This window comes from Athene noctua, chromosome 12 (genome assembly GCF_965140245.1).
Source record: "Athene noctua chromosome 12, bAthNoc1.hap1.1, whole genome shotgun sequence".
Classification (NCBI taxonomy): domain Eukaryota; kingdom Metazoa; phylum Chordata; class Aves; order Strigiformes; family Strigidae; genus Athene; species Athene noctua.
The window spans coordinates 6,300,524-6,327,603 of NC_134048.1; the positions used below are offsets into that span (position 1 = coordinate 6,300,524).

A 27,080-nucleotide genomic window follows, 5' to 3' on the forward strand; every position below is an offset into this window, starting at 1 on the left:
GAGGCACACATTTAATTCCAAACTAACAGTTAACATCTGTACTAAACTTCTAGTTACAGCATGGTCCATTTTTTAAAAAGGCTGCTTAAAACTGACTTAGAAACAAAAGTCCATGGATCCATATGCAGGCTCGCTGGACGCCTGCACCCACAACAAGAGAGTGCAAAATCACCTGTGAGCAGAACAGCAGCAAACCAGCACCAAGAGCTGCTGTGGAAGAAGCTGAGAGGCAACAGCAGCAACATCACCTAATGCTTGGTAATGCAATTCGTGAACCATTTCCAACGGTGCGGGTGTATCATGGACCCAGGTTACCAGTGGAGAATGGGGTACATGGTGTGATGAAGCAACTTGACTAAAGTGATGAGCCAGTGGCACAATATCAGGGTCCCAAATCTTTCTTCAGTATCCTCCCAACCACATGAAGCCATTCTGCTCTCATGGATTTAAGGAGGACAGAACACCAGGCATGGAAAGCAGCTGAACCTCTCACATTAAAACAAACTAATGTGTACAGGTGACGTGAATGCCTCCTTGTGTAAAAACCTGTCATTTCAGATGAAGCATGAACTTGGGGTTAAAACAGACAGCCACCACAGGCTTGCAGAGCTTTCAGGGCTATGTGCTGGTTGCAAAAACACTGCTTATGAGTCCTCAATTCCTTCCTAAAGCTTCAGTTAAACTGGCTACATCATTCTGATAGGGCATTAGGGAAGCCTCAGCTCCCTCAACTGAACGGCAATGGAGAGTGTACCAGATACCCAGCACAGTGAACACCATGACTATCTTTTCTCTGTTATAAAAAGGAGATGAAGGGTGCTAATGGTATGAGAAAAATACCCTCATGGTGCATAGTAGAACAGAGAAAAAATAAAGCAAGTTTTCAGAATTTAGTAAAATTTTAGTTTGAAGAATTTTTCCTCTAAGCAATCACCATGACAAAGAACAAGGCTTAATGACAGGATCTGCCAGCAGGAAAATCCTGCATCTGAGCAGGCAGTCACATGTATGTGACAAGAAAAAACATGTTGAGTATTCAGTGCACAAAACTCCATCCTGACCACAGACAAGGCTCACGTGTGTCACTGTTGTTATTACATAAATGTGTGCAAAAACTTGTAAGAATTATCTTCCCTCAAAGAACTGGATTAGGAAAACATGCAACTCCTTTGGTTTTCTTGGATACTCCATTTTTTTCCTCTTTTTAAGAAGTCTAAAAGTGGCTATCATAACTATCTTAAATATACAACAGGAATTTCGTAGGGAAGAGGGTCAGCAGACAAGGAGTCTACTCAAACACAAAGAGACACTGCCGGATTGAATCAACCCTGCCTCAACAAGCAGTGTATGATACCCAAGAAATGAGACATTTTGCCTTTTGTACATCTTAATCCCCATTTATAATTATCATACAGGAAGCCATTTCAAGGTTTCTTGAGGAAAAAAACCCCCTATCTTAGCAAAACATACAGACTTGCCAAGAAATCAAGATTTATTTAAATCTTTAACTTAATTACATGAGGCTCTCACCTTCCTGGGTTTTTTTTAGAAAATGAACAGCCCAGCAGCTAAATCCCGTACTCGGGCTGCCGCTGGAACGTGTGGCAGGCTTTGTGACCACTGAAGCAGTATGCCTGCTCGTAGCTGCAGGGATATTGCCACGTTCTCATCCCAAGTACAATTTATAGCCCAACCATGATGTCTGACCTGCAGCTTTTGTCATTAATTTTTAAAACTGCATGACAGCATTAGTAGGCCAGTTGTCTTCACTTTCTGAATTTTAATTATAATGAGAAAAAAACCCCTCAAGACAAAGTCATGTTCAAAAGGAGAAATGAGAACCGTGTTTGAAGACAAAGCATCTTGGAAACTCTCCCACCATATGTAATAATTTCCAGCAACAGATGTCCTATGATCTAAAGGAGCTGCTATCTACTGCATAAAGACATGAGTTCATTCTGGTCGTTGGCCATGTCTATCTATTTTTTCAGCCATGGCTGTAGCGCTGGGTATCAGCTCAGCCAAGTTGCTCTTCTGCCATTCTCACGCCTGCAGCCAGTGGGGAGGCAGCAGCAAACAGCACCCTGTGGGCTTGGGCCACGATATGACAACTTCTCCTCTCTGCCAGCTGGTACGTGAGGGGTAATGACAGCTCAGCAATGTGTGTGGTGGCAGGGCAGGAAGGAGCTCCCGCCACCATCCCTGCGGGGCACAGCCTGAGGGCACGACGGGCAGGACCTTCACTAGGCTCTCCAGTTACTTTCCAAGGTCTCCTCCACTCTCAGGAGGGATGTCTACACCAGGGACAGGCTTGTGTTCTAACTTACCTCATTCAAAGGGTGATGAGAATCAAGGTCATGTCTACAATTTCACCATTAAGAGTAGCAGAATTAGAATCTGAAGCAAAGGTTCTGTCTTGCGCTAAAAATGAAGTATAAATGCAATACTGTGGCACAGGCACACTTTCAAAGACACAGATATCCCAATGCATTCATGTGGTTTTGCATGGAAGTCTCTGCTTCCTTTAGATTAATCTCTAATTCTCTTTACATCATCTAGAAATCTTTGGCACTTGAGAAACCCATTGAAAACCTTCTTTACACTGTAGTTTATTGACTCATTTAGTATCTACAGTTGTTGATGTCAAAGATGGAATCAAATTACCCACCAGCATTACTAATGAGCTGTGAAAGCAATCTGCTATCACTCAGTCAGCTATTTAACTTAATATTTAAAATACATATTGAAACTATATATTCAACCCTAGTATTCAATCAATAGCTTGAAAACAGACATAACTTCAGCATTCTTATTAGACAAAACACTGCAAGAAACTAGCCCATGAAATAAAGCATTTCACAGCAATGTATAATGGCATAACATTCCCTTTTTAGTGGATAAAAGTGAACAGGTTTACAGGTGGAAATAGATTTTTCTTCACCCATGACTGGTAGATATTTTTATTTAAATTGCTCAGGTTCACACTTCAAACAACTGGAGTGAATCTCAATGCAAAAGAAACAACACAGAAGATTCAAAATTACCTACAAGTAGATCCAAATGTATGATTCCTCAAAGCTGGTAACTAGTTGTACAAAGCACTCTGCATATGATTAAAGTTTATCCAGTTGATGGCATTAGTCCAAAGACTGCAGGAAACTGTGGGATTGCTATCACAGGAGGTCCTGCCCTGGCCCAGGGGATCTGAGAAACTCAATCTGCCCAGTGAGACTGGTATTCTGGACATACTGGTGCTGGGGAAAATAATGAGAGGATAAACCACTGAGCATCTGAGAATCTCTTGGTTCAGCATGTCTCAGAAAATATATTGCTTTTGGCATAATTTTAAAACTGGTACTAAAATCAGGACTGAGAACCACCACCTTTGTTTTGCTTCCACATCTACTGCAAGTCCCTGGTGATTGAGTTTTATCAGAGAATCCAAAATACCACTTCTTTTTTCAAGGAACCAAATCTTATACTTAATCCCTGCTCCCTGAAATAGCAAGTTTAGCCAATATCATGTCAGATAACATATATTAAGAGCTTAGGAAAGGTTATCTATTAATTGAAGAAAACACTGCATTTGTTTTGAAGCAGTGTTCTGAAAGACATATCTCACATTTGAAGGCAGCCAGTTGTGTTAGCAGATATGTTCCTTTTATCACAGCCCTGGAGAGAAAGATTATTTAAGAAATGAAGATGCAATGTGCTGCTTGACAAATAGACAGCACAGAAAGTTACCTTGCTTGTCTTATGTATGGAATCACTCATTTCTCTTACAGCATTTTTTATTAGACTTGCTTAGTAAGAAAACCATTTCAAAGTTACTCAGTGGTGAATTTTGACTTTCTCTCTTTCTCTTTTCAGAAATTAGAGCTGTAAATTGAGCTACGTGGAAGATATTAAAGTATGGCCTCTGCAGCTTAGCAGGTCACAGAAATTCACATCTTGGGCACACACAGTAATTGCACCACCATGGCCCTGGGCAGTTTCCAACTGCTCAAAGCAAGGCTCAGGCGGAGCAGCTGATCCTGTACATCAGCAGGAATGACAAGGTTGCATCCACGAGGCTGCTACAGATGACTTATAGAGAGAGATTGAAAATATAAATATTTATAACTTGACTCAGGAAAAGGTGTTAAACGTCCATTTATATTTAAAGGGTATAAATATCAAGGAGGGAGAGGAATTGCTGAGGAGGTTTACAGAGCATAACTGAAAATAATGGGATGACGCAGTGCCAAAGGAAAGTGCAGGTTTGACCCTGATTTTCATATACAGGCAAGACTTCCACTAACCCACAGTTTCACTGCTAGAGTATACTCTGTATCTGAGATAATGAAGATTTCCTGAAATATTCACTGAAATCTTTACTCACTGACAAAGAGCATCAACAATGCATTTCACTGTGATCATCTTCTCTCCGCGAGCATTTTCAAAGGGCTGACTTATCTTTTCTTGCCTTGTCCAAGTCTGAGCCGTGTGTACTTTGAAACATGGAAGCATGCAGTGGAGATGTTCTCTCTCCTGCAGATGCCTGGCCAGAAACCAGGGAGACAAAAGGCCTTGTTCCATGCAATGTGTGTCAACACACATCCCTACAGTGAATGCATTGTCTGATCTTTTCCAATACAAATTAATGGGTAACATGGGGGCTCAATAACAGTGACACCTGGTCTCTATGCACATCTAACAAAAAGTGTGCAAATATGGTCAGCAACTGTCATTTACACATATTTTACAGCAGAACTGTAGTTGGGTGGACAACTGCAAGATGATAGCAGAAGGATGTTGATGCCTGGGACCACTGAGGTACCCAGTTTCCTGGCTCACTACATCTCACAAGGGAGAACGTCATCCAATTTCCTAGAATTCAAACTTAGCAAAGAAATGGTAACTCTAAAAAACAAACAGCAGCATTTATTCAATTCAAAATAGACAACAGAATCAGAAAGACTTATAAGGACAAAGGTGATGGGAAAGAAAAACCAGCCAAATTTAATTTTCTCATCTCCAAAATCAAATTCAACAGGCTTTAGAGATCTGGCAGACTTCCAACTGTTGTGTAATCCAACAGGAGAAGGAATTTCTGGGATTCTTCAGATCTGCTTTTATGCCACACAGTTTTTCTTGGTGCATTTACCTTTGAACTCCCCCATTTCATCATGGACTGATTAATTCTTAACTAATTCAAAAGAAAATTCCACTTTCTCCTCCCAAAGCATTAGCTGGCCTCAACTCCTTAGAGGTGCTAATAACTTTCTGGTAGGCCAAGCACTAGTCCCTGATCATGACTAAATTATTAACAGGTTGTACACTCAAAGCAAAATTATGCTTCTGAATTTGGTGAGGCAAAGTTTAGTACTTCCATATATGTGTTTATATTTAAGAGACATATCAACAAATAAACTTTCCTGAAGCATGTAGATAAATGCATGAGGCTCACTGACACTTCTCTACTCAGATCAAATACAACAAAAAACAATTGCTTTGGGGCAACCACCTCTGACAGATACAGAGACAGACATCCAGAAGATTTAGAAAAACTATACAGAATTAATAAATCATGTTTTGTCATGATGATTGCATCACAGTGGCAATTTATTTACCTGATAAACTGCTTAAGGCTATAGCAAACAAGGAGACATGAAGTATCACAAAACTACATAGAAAAAAACGTAGGAATATCTGCACACTGTGGTAACATAGGAAGATAGCTACAGCAAGAAACAAATCACCAATGAGACACCTGAACAAAATAAGACAATACACTCTGGCCATGGATCAGAGCTGATGCATCCTTTCTCAAGGCCCTTCTGCTTAAGAGGAGAAAAAATGTAAATGGAATGAATTGTGGGGTTAAAAGTCAGTTGGGAGCAAGTTGAAAGCAGGAAAAAGAAACCAGTATTTTACATGCATGGGTCTATCTGAAATTCAATTTACCTGTCATCTGAGACTTCAGGCAGGCTGCCTTACAGCCACACTTCCCAGCCACAAGGCAACACTTTGCCTGGTGTAGTCCTTTCACTATCAAACACTTTCCCAATAGCAAAATTTATTTATTTATTGAGAGCAAAGCGTTGGTGATCCAGACACTCATAACAGCTTGAGTGGCATGAATGAATGTGTAGCTATGCTCAGTGTTTTCCATTCGTACAGGAAATAACATTAACTAGAAAGCAGATGAGCAGTAATCTGATCATTTTCAAACATCACAGATATGTATCTGTTGGTTGTACGGATGTTGCCTGTGACAGTGGCACAGAAAACATTTTCTTACATATGCTATTTTCCACCTTTTTTAGTAGTGATAATTTCAGACAACAGAGACGAAAACAAGATATGCTGAAAGGGATCTGAAATACAGGAACCCACTTGAAGACAAAACTGAGCTAGCAGGATTAGTGAATCTAACAAAATCAGAAACTACCCAATTTTGTATTACTGAGGGGAATTTATGTTCTCCATCAGAAAGAAAGGCCCTATCACAAGTTGCATATCATTCTTACTATGTTTTAACATCATGAGAGAAAGTTGCACCAGGAACACAATGTGCCAGTTTCATTCTCCTCAGAAGACTAGAAGTGATGCTGTGAACTAAACTTGTTATCCCAATAGCCTTTCGGTCCTCAAAAACTTTTGTGTAACCCTAGTCCCCTTGTGAATAGGACTAAAGTTCAGTAAAACCTAAACTATGCTTGAGAAGGCCACTGATACTTGCATGTTTACATTGCCACAAACACCAGAAAAAGTGTTTCAGAACGAAACAGATTTGTCTCTGGGTTTGGCAAGAACTGAGCTGTGCCTGTGTTCATGCTGCAGCATTTAATATATATTTGTGCACTAGTAAGACATTATTTTAAAAGCCTGTGTATTCAATATATAAATGACTACTGAGCATTCAACTTGCATGCCTGGGAAGAAAATGTTTGAAGAACACATGGTGAAATAGGGTTCCAATATAAAGATTCAATTTTTACATAAATTACTTAAGAGAAATCTTAAGACATGCTCTGTCTTTCAGACACTTTTTATTGCCAGAATCATGTTGCTGGCTTCAGAAATAGGTGAGTTATGCAGACACCTCGATGATATACCACTTTCCAGCATCAATACAAGCATCAGCAGTACAGAGAAACAAGAAACTCAGGGAGAAATCTTTCGTCAGGATTTCTTTCTGACACAAGGCAGACATTATTATGGGAAAAAGAACACTGAGAAATAATGTAAAACACTGCAAGACAAAAACAAACCTCCAGAAAACAATCCCAAAACCCCTCATTTTTCTCCTCCACAGTCTGTTTCACAACAAACGTAAGCCATTTAACTCCAAAGAATTAAGCATCTACTTCAGGTGGTAAGTAATTTGGTTCCACATTGCAGTTTTGTTTCAGGGGGGATGAGTTTCTTTTGCAGCTACTGAATTGCAGAAGAAAACCAAGAGCAGCCCGAGGTTTCCTCTGGGTTCTTACTAAAGTTGGTTACTTTATATTTCAGCTTAAGGTTACAGCTGAAAACATTTTCACTGCTGCATTACTGCTCACACAATGCCCATGAGAGTGCTATCAGTGTGATTTTTTACCTAGAAAGGCTTCAGGGAGGTGACTGGCATTTCAAGGACCAGAATGGCTGAGCCTGCTTAGAGGAGATTTAAATCACTCTGTTCTTCAGCATCTTGCATTATACTGGTGCTTTCAAGACCACGCCTGCCAAATATATAAATCTACAGTAGGAAAAGCATGAAATTCTGACTCTATGGCAAACAGTTCTCATAACTAAACACAGAAGCCGTATTTCATATCATTTGAAATCAGAGAAGTCTTTATACATGAACATGAGCACAATCAGTTCCCTAGCCCATGGATACTGAGAGAACTATAGCAAAAGAAAAAGTGCAGTAAACAGAACTATTAAACTGCCACTCCTGCTTTATCTGGGCTAGTGAGTACCATTTGGGCTCCAGAAATGCAAGGTTTAACGAAAAAGAAGTATACTTTTAATCCTGAAACCTTTATTTTCTTCCCCTCCCAATCATATTAGCAAATTCTTTTGCAAAAGTGCCTAGCAAGCTCAACTGACTATTAAAAGTACCTTTTAGGTCACATCACACTCAATGAAATGTCTTGCATTGTGCTGTGCCTAATCAAGTAGGCAAGACTGAAAATGAAGTTACCCCCTTCACCCTGCAAGGCTCCTCTACTAATCCCAGGACCTCAGACAAATACATTTCAGAATATATTTAAAAATGTCTTTTTAAATGTGTTACAGCTCTACACTCCATTCCCCCAAGAACACTGCAAAGACCGTGAACAAGCAGAATTCTCCTTATGAACAAACACAGCCCAGCCCTTATAAATACTGATTTGGTATTGAACACAAGAAATAAACTCACACATTTTTCATATTCAAATTGAAAATATCTCAAAAGTAGGAATCCTTTCCACCCCTTCTCTCTGCTGAATTTCCTTGTTGCTTTGCCACTGGTGGTATCGTAATAACCTGCCTGATCAAAAGTCTAATCCCAAACTTCTCCTTCCTATGTTTTCCAACAGCAATAGGTTCTGACTCTTCTCTACTAAAACAACGACAAGGAGGATTTCAACACCAACATAAAGGTATAAATCACAAACTAAAGGCTGTCACAATAGATTTCAGAGTGCAACACTGCAATCACTCCTCAGAGCACAGCCCACCAGGTGAGCTGGAGTAGATGCTTCCCATAGCAATTCCCTTCCGGATGAAGGACTCCCACATATACATACTTCCCAATGCTCCTTGTTTTGCAGCCTTCCAAGGTCTAAATTGCCAATGCAGCTTTCTACAGACATCACACAAGCTAGTTAGTACTGAAGAGAACCGCCAATCCTGGTCTTCTGGGGTTTAGGATTCTTTTTTTTTTAATGCAGAATATTTTTCTTTGTATATTATCATTAGCCTGAGGGCAACAAAGGAATACAGCTCATTATGTGAGGCTTACAGAAGAGGTGTATTTTTAAAAATGAAATTCTAAAGCCTGATGAAATCTACCACAGTGCTGAGTTCTGAGATATGCTGGGGTAAAAAATGGCTACGTGGTGCACAGCATTTTCAAAAGCATTCATTTGTAACTTATCTCCTAAAACTCTCAGCATTGTTTTTGCAGCCAATGTAAGGACCATATGACCTGAATATTAATTTTGACTTCAGTGGATCTGCAGAAGATTATTTTTTGTGTATTTCTTTAAATTGGAGCTTCTTTCCAAAATGCTGCTTGTAACTTAGACTATATCAGATGTTTGTTTTTAAGGCTTTATTTTTGATTTGTCAGTATTCATATTCACATCTAATAACTTTTTATCTGCTTACATCTAAAAACCCTTGAAAGAGGCATTTATATATTTCAAACAGAAATGCTGAAATACAGGCCTGCTTTTTATTGCAGTAAGACATGATGAACGGTATTTTCATATCCAACCCCTCCTCCATTAATAGTTCCAGAGTTCCTTAAAATATGAGAAGTACTACACAGCCTTTTTCACTACAGCATATTTATTCCATTGATAATGTGCAATGTGCCTGGTTCAAAGTGATGCTTATTGCTCTTGGAGGCAATGCATAAATTGTGTAAGGAGTATGGAGACCGCTCCTTGTGCAGAACTCCCCAAGCTAAGGTTGATGAGGGCATGTAAGGAATGTGGAAGGGGGTCCCTAAGGTATGAGCTCAGTAAGTCATGCATGGAAAGGCACAGAAGTAGCACATGCCATGACAAAGTGGTACGCACGTGCTTCAGAGGCTGATCAGCTCCTGCAGAGGAAAAAATTCTGTTCACCCAGGTTTTGGAAAACAAGCGGATTTCAAAAGACAAAAATTAAAAGTTGGAATCAGAAGGTTTCAAAAGGGTCAAACTTAAAATGTAACCCTTCTGTGGTGAATTAGCTAATCTGTACCAAGTGCAGGATGCAAGCTAAGGTATTAAACTGGTAGCCAGCAGGTGTTCGAAAGTGGATGTGAATGCCTATTGAGGCTGGTATGTCTGGAATGTCCAAAGAGACAGGTGAGCCTGAGCATAACCCTTGTAATTTTTCAGAAGAAAAAAATACACCAGCTACTACAAAACTATAGGTCATTCGGAGACAGAAATATAGCATATGTAAATCTAGTAACACATTTTACTATCACCTCAAATCTCAGCTTCACTCCAGAAGTGAAGCACTCACTAGCATGGGAAAATACACCCTTGTTATTCCATCCTCAAAATAGTAGTGGTGATACAGCTGTAAAGAACATATGGCCCCTTTTCTCAGCTGATAAAAAACATCCTAACATCAGTCGACAGAAGAGGAAAGGGAAAAGGGAAAAGGGAAAAGGGAAAAGAGAAAAGGGAAAAGAGAAAAGGGAAAAGAGAAAAGGGAAAAGAGAAAAGGGAAAAGGGAAAAAGCTAAGCATAAGAAGTTTCTTAGCATTCATATAAAATTTTGCTGGCTGATCTCAAGAGTAATTGAAATGAGATAACCAAATATATAAAATCTAGAGTGGTGCAAAACTAATCAATGAATTTGAGGACAGTGAGTAGCTTTTACAGTGTCCAGCTAAAATATGAAAAAATCTGTATTTGGAAAGTGAACAATTTTAAGCTTCACAAATGAGTGCAAGAGAATGTGCCTTGTGTACCATTTTCTGTATATTGAACATCAATATCTGTCCTGCAATTATCATTACAATAGCACTGATCTGAACAGATACCACAACATGGGTGTCCAGAAATACTGCAAAAAGATTTTTGTTACTGGTACTGCTACATGAATAGGAATCAGAGATTAGGGCAACAGAATCCTTCATAGTATGGTCTTCTAAAGAAGCCACAGTTTGATTTACACCTACAACACTTGAAAAGAAAGTCAACACCAGAATTTGAAGAGAGGTGAATTTAATTGTTTCTGGAGATAATGAGAGAAGAAAAGAGAGGTAGAAAAATTCAAAGAAAATAATTTTCAACACTGACACAATAAACATGACACCATCTCAGTGGTGTCTGCTCATTCCAATGCAAGGAAGCTTGCGAGGTTAAGACGTTTCTTACTGCCACAGAGCAAGGGTTAGGTAGGAAGCAAAGCATGCCAGTCCAACAGCAGTATCTTACTGACTTACAGCAAGATCCTATTGCCAGGTGATAATAAAAGATAATCAGTTTTGAATGATCCACAAAGTAAGCTTTTCAGCATGTGACCTGTTAACTTGGCCCTATTCAAGAGGAGCACTAAAATTTTTATACCTGGGAATCCAGCATAACTAGAGAACCCATTTAAATGATCATTGAAAAAATATTATAAAAAGCTGTATTACTCTTTATATTATCAGTAATGTAAATATTTCATATTATCTTTATCCTATCTTGGTTTAAGGATGAACCAGAGAAAGAGCAGCCTACATAATAACTCTCAGTCATACACACCTGTCCTGTGGCATTCACATCTGACATAAACAGAAAGACCACCTTGTGTCTGCACAGCCATATTAATCTGCAATTACGTTATCCATTCAATTTTCATGTTAATTTAAAGTATTAGAGCTCAAAAATAAAGACAACACTCAGACCTTGTTAACAGGCTGGGACAGCTTGAAGAAGGCTTACTTTGTTCACTTACATTCCCAAACCGCACACTTCAAACAGACCAATCCAGACTTACCTGCAAGAAAAGAGAATACAAATCTTGGGTTACAGCTTCAAACTTAATAAAAATCTGTCACTGAGAAGTGAAAATAAATAATGGATCCCTGAAAAATTTCACAGTGCTTAAGAGTTAAAATATCTTTTGCAGTGTTATGAATTATTTACTTGACTGTACTTTTCCCCTAGCCCTTAAATAATTAAGATAGCCTTTTTAATCCTGGTAATTTAATTACAAAAGTTTGCATTGCTAAAGGACAAAACATAATAACTGTTGACTTTCTTATCACAAAGTACTGTTTTGTTTGTTCATATGGTCTTGGCCCCTGCCCCCAGCTTTCCCTTTCCTTGCTGCTTCACAACACAACAGAGTATTTCAGCATTGCTTAGAACCACATGGCTGAGTGCAAGGACAAGCAGATTAGGAAAGATGCATTTCGTGGACTTTTAATTGAATTTTTAAATAGAGGGCAGTTATTAAGCCACCAGCCACATGGTGAACTTCTGTTCCTACAGTGGAAGCAAGTTCTTGGACCCCAAACTATCAAGTGGAGTCAGCTGAGCTTTGATACCAATGTCCTTACATCAGTATCCCAGCAGTTTTCTTTACAGAAGATTTGGGTAAAAAATGTCTGACAGAAACATTTTTTCCATTTTCCAAAGTACAGTAAATTCATTAATGGTGGTTTAATAAGCACAATGAGAAGGGCCCCTCCCACAATGGGTGGCAGGCTGCCATTTCCAAGTGCTGCATGCGGCATTTCCCACCCTGGTTTCAGAGATTTCTACCACCCACCACTGGCTGCTCAATGCATCAATACGACCTGAAGCACACCAAAGCACAGTGTGCTCCTTCATCAATCCCAAGGACGGTAACACCGCAAACAGCAAGGTCTCCACAGCCCTGCACCCTGCAGCCCCCCATGCTGCCATGAGCATTCCCCAGCACAAGCAACACAGCGGGCGCTGTGCAGCTCCCACCCAGCAGCACCACCCCAGGGCCTGCATCCACTGCTGCATGTCTCCGAACAGACTCCAGTCTCTGTAGCTCTTCACAGAAAAACCTGACTAAGGAGATGTTTTGCTGTCCCCAGTGTTGGTGTATTCTGACAGCTCTATAGGAAACATCAGCCTATTTTTCAGAGACTGGAAGATGGAAACTGTCTTACTATGTTTCAACCAGTACACAGGACCTGACTATGCAGAGTGTTTGACTCCCAAGGCAGAGGGCCATGCCTGGTCTCCTTTCTCCTCCTCCTTCTGCCCAGGAGGCAAGCCCTGCAGGGAGGCAGGACAGTCCACAGTTTTGAGCTCAGAATTGGTGGTGGAACACAAGTGCCTGACGTGGGGGGGTCTGTCTCAGTGGGGTAGTGGGATCTGCCAAGAGCCACCACCCAGGGGACAGCAATTCTGTCACTGAACTGAGAAGGGACAGGTAGTCCAAGAAATGCTCCTCAGCTGAAAACTCAACTTTTGCATAAAAAGACCCTGAAACAAAATGACTTCCAGGTTCAGCACTCTGCCCCTGAGATTTTATTACAGCCCCATCCACCCGTTACTTAGTATGTCAGAAAGCAACAGTGACATTGCTTGCCAGGTATGTGTTACACAGTGCACTCCAAGGATGCTTTCACTCTTTGTTCCTCTGCTTTGGCTGGTTGTGGGAAATAATTATTGTCACCATCCGCCGTAAGGAAAGTGGTAAAAAGGAAGTTCTACTTCTGCTACACCTGCTTCCCTCAGAAATGAATACATGGCTTTCTGGGAACCCCACTAGCAGGAGTCTGGAAAAGAGGCATGGTGAAACCCAGGGACCTAGAGAGCGGCATCCTTCACTGCACAGTGATTTATCGGACACCTCCATCATGTAGCTTTATTGTAAATAGCAAACTCTCACTTATCTGTGAGAGGAGGAGCAAGAAAACCTCAAGGAATCTTAACGTTAAGTGGTATTTCTGTGTTGGCTATAGCAATTAACACATTTCAGAAGGGTTGGTCTAAAGCTAAGTCAAAAAGTATGTGGTTTAAAGTTAAGGATCTCAGCTACCACTTTTTGATGCTAGAATCATTGACAGCCCAAACGTGTGGACCTCCTCATTTTGCATATACCTGGGCTGATGAAATTAATGAACTAAAACACTCTATTTTTACTTTAATAACTTTGCATTGAGATCCTCCTAAAATCATGCCTAGCCACCTATGGAGAGCCAGGCGTTCACCCAACATGACATGGCAGCAAAATAATTTTGTACAAAGGAATTTAGGACAAAGACTACTACTACACTTTGATCTGAGTGTATAGAAAGCAGAGCAAATCAGACCAATGTTGATATTTGGCTATACACTACCCTTCTACTATGAAGACAGCAATTTAACGCAACTGATTGTGGAAATGTTGGCATAAACTGATAAGCATTTTACCACTAAATACAAGAGTGCAGAAGCCCATGATACTTGGCATTACTTTGTCCATCCTCCATTGAAAATACTGTTTCACATTATTCTCTTGTGCACTTCCAGGGTACTTTTCCTTCCTTAAATTCTTCAGAAATTATAAAATTCAGCATGCCACTGATGGCATGCCAGCAAGTACATGGACTGGCTGCTGACACTATACAGAAGACAGTCTGTTGGTGATTTTGCTTGTAATATCAAAAACAAATATTATCTGCAATTTTCTGAAAAGGAGAATGTAAATATTGTTACCTCAAGAAGAGTTTAATGACCTAACAAGCTTGTTCCCAAGTTCCTGCTGTGTACCTTCTCATCACTGATTTCACAGCTTCTTTGTAGGGCCATATTCTGGTTGGCAGTTGCTATGCAATTCCCATTTCTGTTATACTTCTGTCTTACATTAACACAGAAAGCAACATCTGTGCAAGAATCCACAAAGCAAAGAGCTTCTTTGAAAGTGGGGCAAAACCAGAAGCATATGCAAATCACTCCAGCAAAGTTGCTCAGGGAGTACATTGTGGTTGAAAGGGCTCTTTGAGAAACTGGAAGAAGCAAACAGAAAAGGAGGGGTTTATACTTCTCAGCTAGAAACTCAAGAAATAAAAAAAGATTAAAAATAAGATTGAATAATATCACACTAAGCGTTCTGTCTCCATTTGGTGATAACTCACTGTTTCCCCCATTATAAGAGCTGAAATCTTTATCTAAACACAGGAGATATACATATATATACACACATAATAGACTGAAAAATAACTAACTTCATTCACTGCTATACAGAACTTGGTACTAGGAGGCTCTGCCAATGTTGCCTAGACAAATACTGCGTAATAACTACAGCATAATAGGAGGATAGGAGATAGAATACTTTTTTGATCAGATGGACATTCAGTTCTGAATATTATGGAAAAGGACATCTGCTTCAGCTGATATGAAAAATGAAATATATCTAGAGACAATTCAGAAAGCACTGGAAATGCTTCCCTGCTGTGATACAAAACTTCCTTGCTATTTAGGATATGGCCTTAGTTAAAGAGATACAGGAGTTCAGATTAAAACACATTAATTTCTACATTATCAGCCAGTTAAAATATATTTGTATGCTATCAGAAGCATCTGACATAATCAGTCTCTCAGAGCTGCCAAACCCAGGTTATTCAAATGCAAATGCTACACACTACAAGGCAGTAACTCCACGCCCTCGACGTCTCCGCATCTGCAGTAGCACAAGAGCAGCTGGAAGGGAAATTGCTCCGTTCCCAGCCAGCACGGAGCCCCAGGTGTGAGGAAGCACCGTCTCCTGGCTGGGCTAGCACAGCCCTGCCACCTGCCTCCACCGGGACTTCGGGTAAGTCGAACTTGCTACAACTACCACCACCTCAGTGCTCCACGAAGACAGCACTGCCCTGTCTCAGAGGTATTTAGGTAGTCAGCTCAGTGATGAATGAAAGGTAAATGCAAATAAATTTCTCTTATTCTTCTGCCATCTCCAGCCATCTATCGAGTTTAATTTAAAATTTTGCCACTACACTGCAGGTTCAGGCACTACTTTGGCGAGGCAGCAGAGATGCCGGTTGGAACGTGGCCTCCCGGCGGGTTACCTGCCCACAGAGCTGTGCTGAGACACGGCCGGCACCACCAAACACATCGACCCTCCAGCTGGGTTTAAACACTGCTGGACCACCCAACCCGAATAAGTAACTGGGAAGGAAAATCCAATAAAAATCTAAAAAGGCTCTTATCCCCACCTGGTGGCATTGATATAATTGTCAAGAAACAGAAGCGAAGAGCCAGAACTCAGCCTTAGCTTGGAAATACCATTTTCTCCACATCGCATTTCAATCCTGCCGTAATGAACTACACTATTTGGTATTTGTCAAACACTGACAGTTAATGGCAGATACAGTTAAAACATCCTCAGATTCCTGGCGTCGAAACTTAACGAAGCACTTCGCAACCCTGCCAAGAGAAAAGCGCCGTTGCAGCTTTCGCTGTTGAAGCTGCACCTTCCCCACGCTGCTGGTTCACAGCCGCTTTCCTTGTGCCTTCTGGACCTGATTTAATGCCGGGCGATCGCAGGATACTGCTGCCCTCTGCTGTCACGATTTCCCACCGACAGAAACCCTGCTCTCCCCACCCTGTCAGCACAGAAATACAAGTACTGAATAGTGCAGGAAAAAACAGAAGAATGTGAAAGCTATAGAACTTTAGGTTTTTCTCTACGAGGATTTCTCCTCCTTTCCTGGTGAATAAATGACTCAAATTTGTGCTTTACTAACTTAAGACCCAAAATTTCAAAGGGACTATTTGGGCAGTCCTACAATAACCTTCTGTTGCTCTTTCATGTTTGTATGTGCAACCCTTGGAAAATCTTGTCTTCCTCCCTAACTAAATTTACATTTGTGGCCCAATCCTTAACACACACACACACCAGGAAATACACCTCAGTGGAGGACTTCAAATGGAAAAAAAAATCGAGATGGCTTTCTAGCACATGCACTGGACTGCACCTCCCGGAGCAGGAGCAGAGGCCGCCTGCTCGCCCAGCCCAGTGCAGGGTGGCACTAGCCACCAGTGCCCCGCGGGCCCCGCTGAGAGGGTGCCCTGCCCCCGTGACGGGCCAGGCAGCTGCAGGCTCAGCTCAGAGAGGGGAATGTGGAAGCCAGAGCTAAGGAAGCAACAGGTAGGAGCAGCTAGGGCCTCTCTCTTTTTGTTGTTGTTTTTATTTTATTTATTTCCCCAATTTCCAACCCCAAATAGCACAAACCAGGTAAAAGGCAGAGAGCTCAGTCCCAGCATAGTTCTGGGTGCCACCAAGCTGGAGCAGCCAAGGATGGCTGGCCTAGGGCCCAGGGAGATGCCAGCTCCACCAAGAGCATCCTTCAAGGCTTATTTCATACCACAGCCTTGCCAGGCTCAAAGTCAAAGCATTTATAACTTTCATTCGAATGAAGTCAGTGCATGTTAAAACATGCAAATATAGTCATATGCATTCCATCTTATGTGCATTGTTGAATTTCTGCCCTTAAAAGTAACTGCTGGAGTGGAGTGCTGAGAGGTGATAAGAACATCACAGTGCCTGTCCCAGTCACAGGACCATGCCTGTCTCTGGCGGAAGCAGATTTAAGTCAGAGCCTCTTCTAGTGAGTACAGAAAGGTAATCGTCACAGAGAAGAAAGGAGAAGGGTAAAAAATAAGAGTATAATGGAGAGTGCAATGAAATCTAAGAAGTGTTCGTTTGATGCGGATGTGTTCTACATCATGCTGCAAGGAGATGAAAGGATAGCTCTTAAAAATGAGGATGTAGGAAGAAGATCAAGATATGAAGTCCAGATTGAAAAGAGAGAAATACACCAGGGCCATTTGTGCCAGCAGCTGGCAGCACCTGCAAGGTCCCGTTATGGCTTTTGCTCCTTGTCCTGTCTAGCACAGCACTCGAATGACATCAAAGTCAACACTATTAAAAATATTTGTTGGTCCCCTACTAAGGAGTATCCTAAAGAGCACTTTTTTCTGCTTTTGGGAGAGCAGAAGATTATATGGGGTGAGGACAAGACAAGGTGCTTAAACACAACAGTTACCGGCAGACCCGAAGTCAAAGGACAGTGGTGCATTGCCTTCTGCTAAAGCCAGCTACAGCAGATGTCCCAACCTTACCTTACACAACATAAAACTCAGAGTCATGGGGACTCTCTGATAACTGCCAAAAATTATAGGCCCTGCATTGCTTAATATTGCCTCTTGGGAAAATTGCACCCTTAACGCTCAAGCCTTCCTTGGTTTTGTACCCAGTTTTGGAAAGTAATTCAAAACTTCGATATATACCTCGCACCTGAGAGTGGAGGCCTATCTTTAAGTGGCCAGTGCCCATGTATTGGGCTCATTCTGGTAGTGGCAGTTGGATATATATGCACGCTGCATTTCACAGTTTTTAGGAGGAAAGATAGAAAAGCAAAAACTCCTTGTTATTAGAAAGTCTGCTTTACAGACTGCTAAGACATCTTCTTTTAGGTACAAAGAAAGCATTTCAAGAGGGGCTCAGTTTTTCCACTGCATAATCCACTTCGTAGGTGCTTCTTAACAGCTTCTATTTATGACTAAATTGACAATCCCATGAAAGAAATCATAACCCAGAAGCTAAAGCAGCTTTGCATTCTCAGGGTTGTTTTATGGAAAAAAGAAAAAAAAAAAAAGTCATACAGACACCTTTCAGAGTTAATTACCAAACACTTGCCAGTGGCATAGGCAGGCACTAGACCTCCAGACCACAGAGATGATAAATAGTTAATCTGCAGCAAACACATTAAATACTTTGCTAGTGTTTTGTATTTCCACTTTGCACTTTCTTGCTTTTGCCAACAAAACTTGTTATCCTGTGACCATTTCCTTTCACTCTTATCCCTCCTAAGGATATAAAACTGTTACCTTAGATACAGATACACAAGTTAATGTGGTATTTTAGTAGCCCATACACGTACATGCGAACTGTGCTTGGCCATTGTCACAAGGATCAAAGGCCTTGTGCCAGCTGCTCCAGCACATGGAGAAAGGAAGCAGATACCAGCTGGACAGTCCATCCCAGGGAGCCGTGTGCCACACCAGGCCACAGGGATCTACAGTCCATCTCTCACCAGTCCCCCATGAAGTCTTCTCCGATGGCAGTTACTGCATAGTCAAGTTAATGATCCGGAGCCCCCAGATACCCTCTGCCCATCTGTTGTAAGCTCAGTATAAGGCAGCAAGGATCACCCCCAGCAAATCCCAGTTTTTGTGGAAGCACAGCAAAGCAGCTTCTTCCTTGCCTGACTCCTTTGGCATTAACTACTTAACTACAGGAAATGAGGGAAATTCTGTTATTTATGTCTGACCTCTAACACAGCCAATGAACTTAACATCTTCAGCTCTGAGGGCACTCTGGGGAGCAGGAATGGAGAAAAAAACCTCTGGAGTCCAGGAACTACCCAGTTTGAAGGGCACAGATGCTGTGATGAACACACAGTTCATCTTAGCATTACTGATAGGCCACTGCACCAAAGACAAAAATGTCATAGTGCAAATACTACAGGATGGGTTATATTCCACATGGTTAATTCCATTTAGAAAAGCATTCAGGCATTCCCATCTCTATTCAGAGTGCTCAGGGATATACTTAGCTTTCTAGCTGATGAGATCTAAGCACATGCCTAATTACTGGTTTGCAAAAGGTCTGAAGATGCTGCAATGATGGATAACACATAAAACCCTAAGTGAAAGCAAGATTTTCTGGAAAGTGAGAGGCTAAATTGAATGAGCTACACCCCTTGTAACTGTTAGGTCAGAACACTTTGCAGACTACCCATACGTAAATTAACACACTTCAAGCAAAGCCACACAGCTCCTAGCTTTATGTTCTTAATATTGCTTTTATTCAACTAACCCAACACACAAGCCAAGTCTTTTCATTATCAGCCAGTAATTTACAACCAGCAGAGACATAAGTGATTGGAGACTACAGTCCCTGGAAACATTATCTTTTCACACTTTCCTTACTCCAGGGAAACTCCTCCTCCTTGGACTGAGCCAGTGGATAAGGGTGAAGGAGGAGGGACTATGGCAAAGGAAATTCCCTACAAGCCTAGTGAAATCCATATAATTGAACTGTGCCTGCATCACCATGTTTGTACCAACATCAAGCAGTACAGTATGAAATACTTCATAAAAGCATGAAGATACATCTGGGGAGCTCCAGAGTTGAAGTCCCTCAGGTCTTTGGCTGCACCAAAGAATAGATGGGGCAAGGCCAAAGCTGTAACACTGCCTATTCTTTTACTCTAGTACTTCTCTCACAATATGGCAACAGTTGTTTTCACAGAAGACCCAAACAATATGACTTTCTGTTACAGTTGTGAGAAACAGAGTTAAAGATACATTTTGTCTGCTCATTCTCAGACATTATTTTTGCCAATATGCAACTGAGGAGATTCCTGTCACAGAGACAAGAAATGAAAACTAGTTACCTGATGATTTTCATATTGTTTTTTGAAAAATATTTTCATAAGGAACATTAAAAAATACATATAAAACCAACAAAATAAACCTCCATTACTTTTTCCCTTACCCAGATACCAAGTGCAGCCCAATCTACTGTGATGTTTGTGCTCTGATAGACTGGGAAATCCTCCTTTAAGTACATTGCTCCCTTGGTTTTGTATGATGGTTAAAAAAGGCTTAATAAGAAGCCTGAGATTTCTTACCATCATTTTTTCATTTCCTGTGTTATCACAGGCAGTTGGCACACCAGCTGATAATCTCAGACTGAGAGAAACATTTTTATAAAGAGACTTACGGGAACTAACCTATCTCCAGTGAATTTATTTCCACTTTGCGTTTTCTGCAATCTCAAAGGCTATCCCCATTTCACACTCCCAGGCAGCTCAGATGATGTAAAGTGTTCTGTCATAATAGCATCGAAGTGAGAAAAAGTATTAAATCTCTTCTCAGGTACATAGATGTTTAAAGTTCAGGAGTTTGCAGTAAATGTGAAGTTTCTGGGGTTTTAATTTCCTCTTTTTTTCTGAGTTACTGTGCAGTAGCTCAATCATTCCCTGATATTAAGTGGTTTATACAGCCTCATTTCAGTAAGATTACTTTACACACACTATAGATACAATTCAAGGTACCAAAGACCAATACCATCCCACTGCTCCTCACTCACAACGAGGGTAAGGCACCCGATGTTCCTCTTGCCCGAGAACCCTGCAATGTCCTCAGCCACGCTGCTGTGCTGATGACACATGCACACTGCCCAGCAAAATCACTGCTTTGCCTCAGATGGACTATAATTATGCCAGCGGGTGGAAACTTAGCACAGACTTCTTGACCTACAAGGCAACTGCAGTCCTGTGGATGGCTAGATGCAATTAGTAAAAACAACTGGATGTGAAGAAATGTGGAAAACAACTTTCTGCTTCACAAAATGAAATAATAGCTCTTAAAGACTAACCCTTGCAATTGCTGCAGGAAGGAAATGAGAAAGAAGCTAGTGCCAGGCAGATACAGACAACAGAGGCAGCTGGCTAACTGAATTAGCAAAACAGCTGGTCCTGAGCAGTATCATTTAAACTTCTGTGTACAAATTGTAAGCCAAAAGATTCTCTTCCTCTCTGCTATACTGGGAAATACAGCTCACAAGAAAGAATCATGGTTTGCAATGTGAAAAAGCACACAATAAAAGGGGAATAATTTGGATATCCTACCAGCATATTACAGCAGTCTACCTACAAAACTGGCTCTGGAGTGAAAGGACTCACTACTCCCATTAGCCTGAAAATTCAAGCTGATCTCTGTCCTGCAGGGATGGGGGTCAGCATTCTTTCACAATAAAAAAAATAAAAAACCCAAACAACCTTAAAATTACCAACACTTCAAAAGCCACAGTGTAAAAAAAAAAACCACCAAAAACACACCACAAAAATACATTTATGTTTACTAGGTTGGGGTCAATCTGATCTGTTTCTGACTAGTACCAAATTCAAACAGCTAATTCCAACTTAAAAATGAGAACAAAAATAAAATGTTCCAGTGTTCTGGCTTCCATATTGAAATGATGTTGCAGGACAAATTTGGCTGCATTTAAGTTTTTATTTTAACCATTTTCCCCAAATTAGGGACTCTCCTACCCTAGTCCCCCTTCAGTGAAATTTTGGTCAAAACAAAATCTTATTTATTGATGGTTTGATTTCACTAGTAGGACTTGAATCTATCATTAGATATCTCCCATCGTAACAGCTCCACAAAGCTGATATTTTGACAGCTATGTACCTCTCAGCATTTGCAAGGCTATTAGTGCATGCAAGCTGACAGACCACTAACAGCATTTTGTCATGCCTTGCCATACCTCAGGGAAAAGCCACTCACCAGATGTTCAGAGATAGAGCTCCAACCTTACATCCTACAGCCCTGATTCTTCTGGCATCTGTACTCTGTAATACTGCAAGTTTAGTCTTCACAAGGCAGATATTGCATCTATTGCTGGTGATTTTTGGAAGTTTTTTTGATCCTTGGTGCAGCTCACTGAACACTTGGTCACAAGTTACTCTCATCATGACAGCGTGCTGATTTCACGTGACATTGAAAATCATTCACCATGCCAGAGGATGGATGTTTTCCATGATGAAACAAAATGCCAATGTAGTGAAAGGAGACCTCGTTCACTACTGCCCAACCTTCTAGTGTAATTCGCATCAACCAGAGCTCACTCTGAGCATCTTTTTCTCCTGAGAGCCCCAGGGAACAGTCTAGCATCTAGAGGAACTAGGTGCCTGCCTGCTGCATGACTAAAGAAGGCTGTCCACCCAGCATACACAGCCCACTAGCCCTCTCCTAGTCCATCTCTGAAAGACCCTCAGTAAAGAGGAAAAATTGGATAAACCTACCACTAGAATAGGTCTTATGGCTTCTACCAGAGCTGATGGGACACTGCCATTCTAGTTCTTCAGGTCAGCATCAGAGTTTTTTAAACTCCAACAAAGCTGTCCCTGCAAACTGGGGCAACAGTCCTGTCTTATTCCAGGTGGTGAGAAGAACGGAGACTGGTTTCCCTCCTTCTCCAGGGCTAGTGTGATGGCTGGCAGTAGATGCCCTGCTTCTCTCATTTCACATCCCACAGCACATCCAGCCATGTCACAAGGACTTCCTACAGAAAGACAGATTCCCAGAGCCTCATAGCTGTTCCTTGGGTGCTGATTTCCACAAAATATAGCTATAAAGTACCTCAGGCTCTCCTTGGATTTCACCTCCAGGTATATCCATTTTTCTCTCCGGAGAAGGAGGTTATTATAGTGATCAGTGGCTTTCATGCTTAAATCCTGCCTTTTGCAGGGGTCTGCAGATTCCCTCTGTTGTAATGATGACACTAGGAAATATCCCAATGACTCCCTGCTTCCCAGTCATGTTAGAAGTGCTCATACTCTATCAGAGACAGAAATCAGCCCATGCTGCAAGGAAGATCACTGCATGCTAATAAGAAGAATGGATGAGCACTCTTTAACTAAATGGAGGACTCTGTGGCTCATGCAGGAGCAAGAAGTGCCCTTATCTGAGCTACATTTCTCCCAAGGACTGGCTAGGCTATATACAGACACCAGCATTTTCATCTCTGCAGAGCTGTTGCCTTTGGAGAAGAGAAGCACCAGCTCAGATAATTCCTTTCGTCCAGAAAAAAAAAAAAAAAAAAAAAGGTTAGCAGTAGACTAAAGGCATATTTTTCTTTATGTATAGGATGCATTATCTTAGTCTGCTGAACTGAATCATAGGCTGCTGAGTGCTCTTGGCGTCCATATCTGTGGGTATCTCTAATGCATGAATTACAGTGTTCTGCACTGGCAAAGACGGGCAGGGGGACTGGAATGGGGGCATTAGTCACAGTGGAAAAATAGCACTGCGAGATGTGATCGTCTCTGGCACATTTTGAGGAACATGTATTCAACTACTGGTTGTTACTTTTCAGTGGGAGGTTCCTACTTTTCTGCCTCCAAAGCAAGCTGTCTCATGCTATGCACAGCCTTTCGCTAAGTCCAACCAAATTTTAAATGCAAATACCTGAAATAGGATTTATCTAAAATAGAAGCACATGGATTTGCAAGTTGAAAACCTCTGAAACAGGAAGGGCTAAATATAGAGACCTGGATACAGCATTTAAACTTAAAATCCTATTTCAGGTGCTAAGCATAGAATGATATCCCTCCATAGGGGTAAGACAGTCTGTGCAAAACTGATGATTTGATATCACTCATTAAGAAGAACTGTCACTTCATATTAAGGATGAAGTAGACAAAGCAACTGTTATTTTAAGTGCAGTCCTAAATTATTCTGCAAGGTCTGTGGGAGTAGAGTTAGGCCTATGCTGATTCCAGATCAGTATCTCTATAGCAAGAAAAGAACCCATGAGAACAGAGGGAAAAAACGAGACAACCCATTCTTGTAGGGTTAGAGATATGCTTGGCTAAAGCAAATCAAGGAGACTCATTCCCAGAAGCAGTCTAAGATGAAGCTAAATGCTGGTGATCCCCACTTTGCGCAGACTAGTGCACAGTAGAAATCCTCTCAATTCAAGGTTGGTAGCCACACATTTCTGCCAGACCACCCTGACTGTGGAAGTGTCCCCTGACATCCCAAAGGCCAGGGAGCATCCCTACCCCAGCACCAGAAGGTATTTCTTCCTCTCAGACTCTCACACTATGAGCTCCTGAAGCAGCCTGTGTGGTGAAGTGGGCACCTCTGCTGCTGACTTTCTGCATATTTGGAAGCAGTGTGCCACTGTCCCAAGCTCTGCATGAGCCGTCAAACGTGTCAGTTATAAGCATCACTACAGCCACTGCCACAGAGCTCTTCTGTTACTTCAAACCCACCCTTCACTCTGGTCATTATCTTAAAAATATAGAATATGTATTTAGACCACACACAACAAGCACAGTTAGAAAAAAAAAGTTGCAAAAACAGATGCTAAAAAGGGAAGAAAAATAACACTTGAGCTACTTCACACAGCCTCGTACTCAGAAACTTGCCTCTCTCGTTCATCAGTCCTAGAACCGTAGGCACTTACCTCATCCCTGGGCTCGTCCTGGGCAGCAGCCTGCATGCCCTCCCCAGCAGGCGTTTCCATACTCTGTCCCTCTTCAGGGTTTGCCTGAGTTGCCATCCAAACATCCCGAGGGTTCCTGAGCCTTCAATACAACACTCCCCCCTCCACAAGGACCATCCTTCCTCCTTCGGAAAAATACTGTCCCTTTGGCAGACAGTCATGAGGTGCAGGAGTCCCCACCTGCTAGTACATTTCTACTACAAGGTACAGAATTTCTTACTCATTCTGAGGTAATGGTTAAGTCTCTACAGAAAACCTTCACTGAATTTATACTTTGCATCAACATGTAAATTGAAACCATATGCAACTCATTGGTAGCTCTTGACTGAGATGAGACAATGGCAATCAACAGCTCTGGGAGGGAACAGATTTGAGATGACCCCCATCAGGACATGCACTACCATTTACATGTGAATGCAAAACACCCCCCCCCCCCCATCAGCAAACATTTTCCCCGTTCAAGGTATTCTGATTGTCTGTTCTAGGAAGTATTCTCTGACCTGCTTTAATCAGGCAGAGGTGATGCTCTTTTGTGACTGGATTTCAAGCAGACATTGATCTGCAGGGATGGATAAAACCTTCCTGTTACAGCTGATGCAGAAGGAAAGCACCGATCCAGCCCCACGGGATGAATTTTACACGGTGTTTTCTAAAGAGTTCCAGGTAGTTACGGGTGAGTCTGTGATCCTCCTCTGTGAGCCACCTCATGGAGAGCCAGGCTCAAATGGGAAGTGTTGCCAATTAATTCTGTAATGCTGTGGATGGTACTATAGCTACACACATTATTGAGCTAAATTAATTTCTACTGTACCTGACCTGCAGCTGAGGAATGTTGCTTACTGGGCTGGGAATAGCTTGTTTGTTGGATCTATAAAATATTGTTACTTAAACAGTCCAGTGAGCTCCTCTGACACAAGTTCTTTTTCCCCTGAAGGGTTTTCATTCTAACTGGAGTTATTGATCCCTTTGGTTTTAGACGGGAAATCGTCACTGCATTAGCTACCACCAAAATGGTCTTCAGTACCTAGAGTCAGTTCCCTGACATGTCATCGATTTGAATTTCTTGAGCTGGGGATGTTGTTAAACTCTTCTCTGATAATGTATTTTACATTTGGCTTTTAAGTTTCAAAGAGCGTGTGTGTGTATTACTCTTCAAGCATGTCTCAAACAATCGCTGCTAAATTCTGCTACAAAGCAGCGCTACTTTATTTAATATGAAAGAAAAAACAATCACTGCAAAATAAACATCTCTAGCTCCAACCCATTGAGTTCACTTTCTTAAACTTGTTGCAACAGAGAGGATCATAGCAGTTCATGGGCTGATGTTAGATTCCCATTGGTGCCTGCTCCTTTACAGAGATGACGTCTGACTTCAACAGGCAGCTCTACCAAAAGGTTCTAAATACCTGGTGAAATTTGGAATATCCCACACGCTGCACTGCAACATTAAATTTCTGTATTTGCAACATAAATACAAAATAATCACTCCTAAAATTGTTATCATGGTGCTTCTACATTCACATGCTAATCTAAGCCTGGCTTCACTGCCCAGCAATGCCACCACAACAGCCTGCTCTGAAGCGAACACGTTCCTTACTTCAACCCTGACAGGGAATAGGAGCTACTGGTGACACAAACGGGCACTCCCAAACCTTGTGCTCTGCTTCCAAGCCCTGGAATACAGTGCCAGAGACACGAGAAATATGGATTCGTTTCATAAACATACCTATAACTCACATCTTACCAAATATTGCAATGTCTTTTTAATATAAAGGGTCAAAGCCGTTGATGTCAGCACAACAGAGCAGTGTCCAAGCGTGTCTGCAGATGCCACAGTGTGCTGCCAGGTTGCAGGATGCAGCCGGGTGCATTGGGGGGTGCAGTGCCTACGTTACCCGTTTTGCAAATCCCTCCTGTTTGGATTAGATTCTGCTGCTCTAGGCAAAACCAGAACAAAACAAAAGAGATGTGCCAATCTGCCTGCAGCATTGAACGAGCTCTTAGGGTTCTCTAACGAGTGTCTCAAATCTACACCAAGAAGATATTCAGTGGTTTCATCTTTTTGTAGGAAATAACATTTCAATTTTTTAACACAGAAATGGTTTGCAAAATGGTGATGTTATTTGTCCAAAGTAAATTCAACAGGCAGCTGAGGCATAAGGGAGAATCAAATTGTCTTTATTACTGGCAACCAAAGCTACACTGAGAACAGACTCCCAGACAGCTAATCAGGTGAAAGCAAGGGGTCTCATTCGAGGGAGATTGCAGGACAGTACCAGGGGTGCAGAACGTGGCCATATTCTTGGCTTGGAGGGAAGGAATCTCACAGGTGTCCAGCTATAAAACTGCATACA

General features: G+C 41.5%; 1 protein-coding gene across 4 annotated transcripts in view; it reads right to left on the reverse strand.

The window, feature by feature from the left end:
• The window catches only part of KCNIP1 (potassium voltage-gated channel interacting protein 1), a 454,549-nt gene that overhangs the window by 138,912 nt on the left and 288,557 nt on the right, over positions 1–27,080 (reverse strand). Inside the window, exon 2 of one of the 4 annotated variants that reach the window (XM_074916125.1) lies at positions 9,765–9,787. The exons of the other annotated variants lie outside the window; for them this stretch is intronic. The gene's annotated coding sequence lies outside the window, so the exon portion shown is untranslated. The remainder of the gene's footprint in view (positions 1–9,764; positions 9,788–27,080) is intronic. 4 annotated transcript variants of the gene reach the window in all.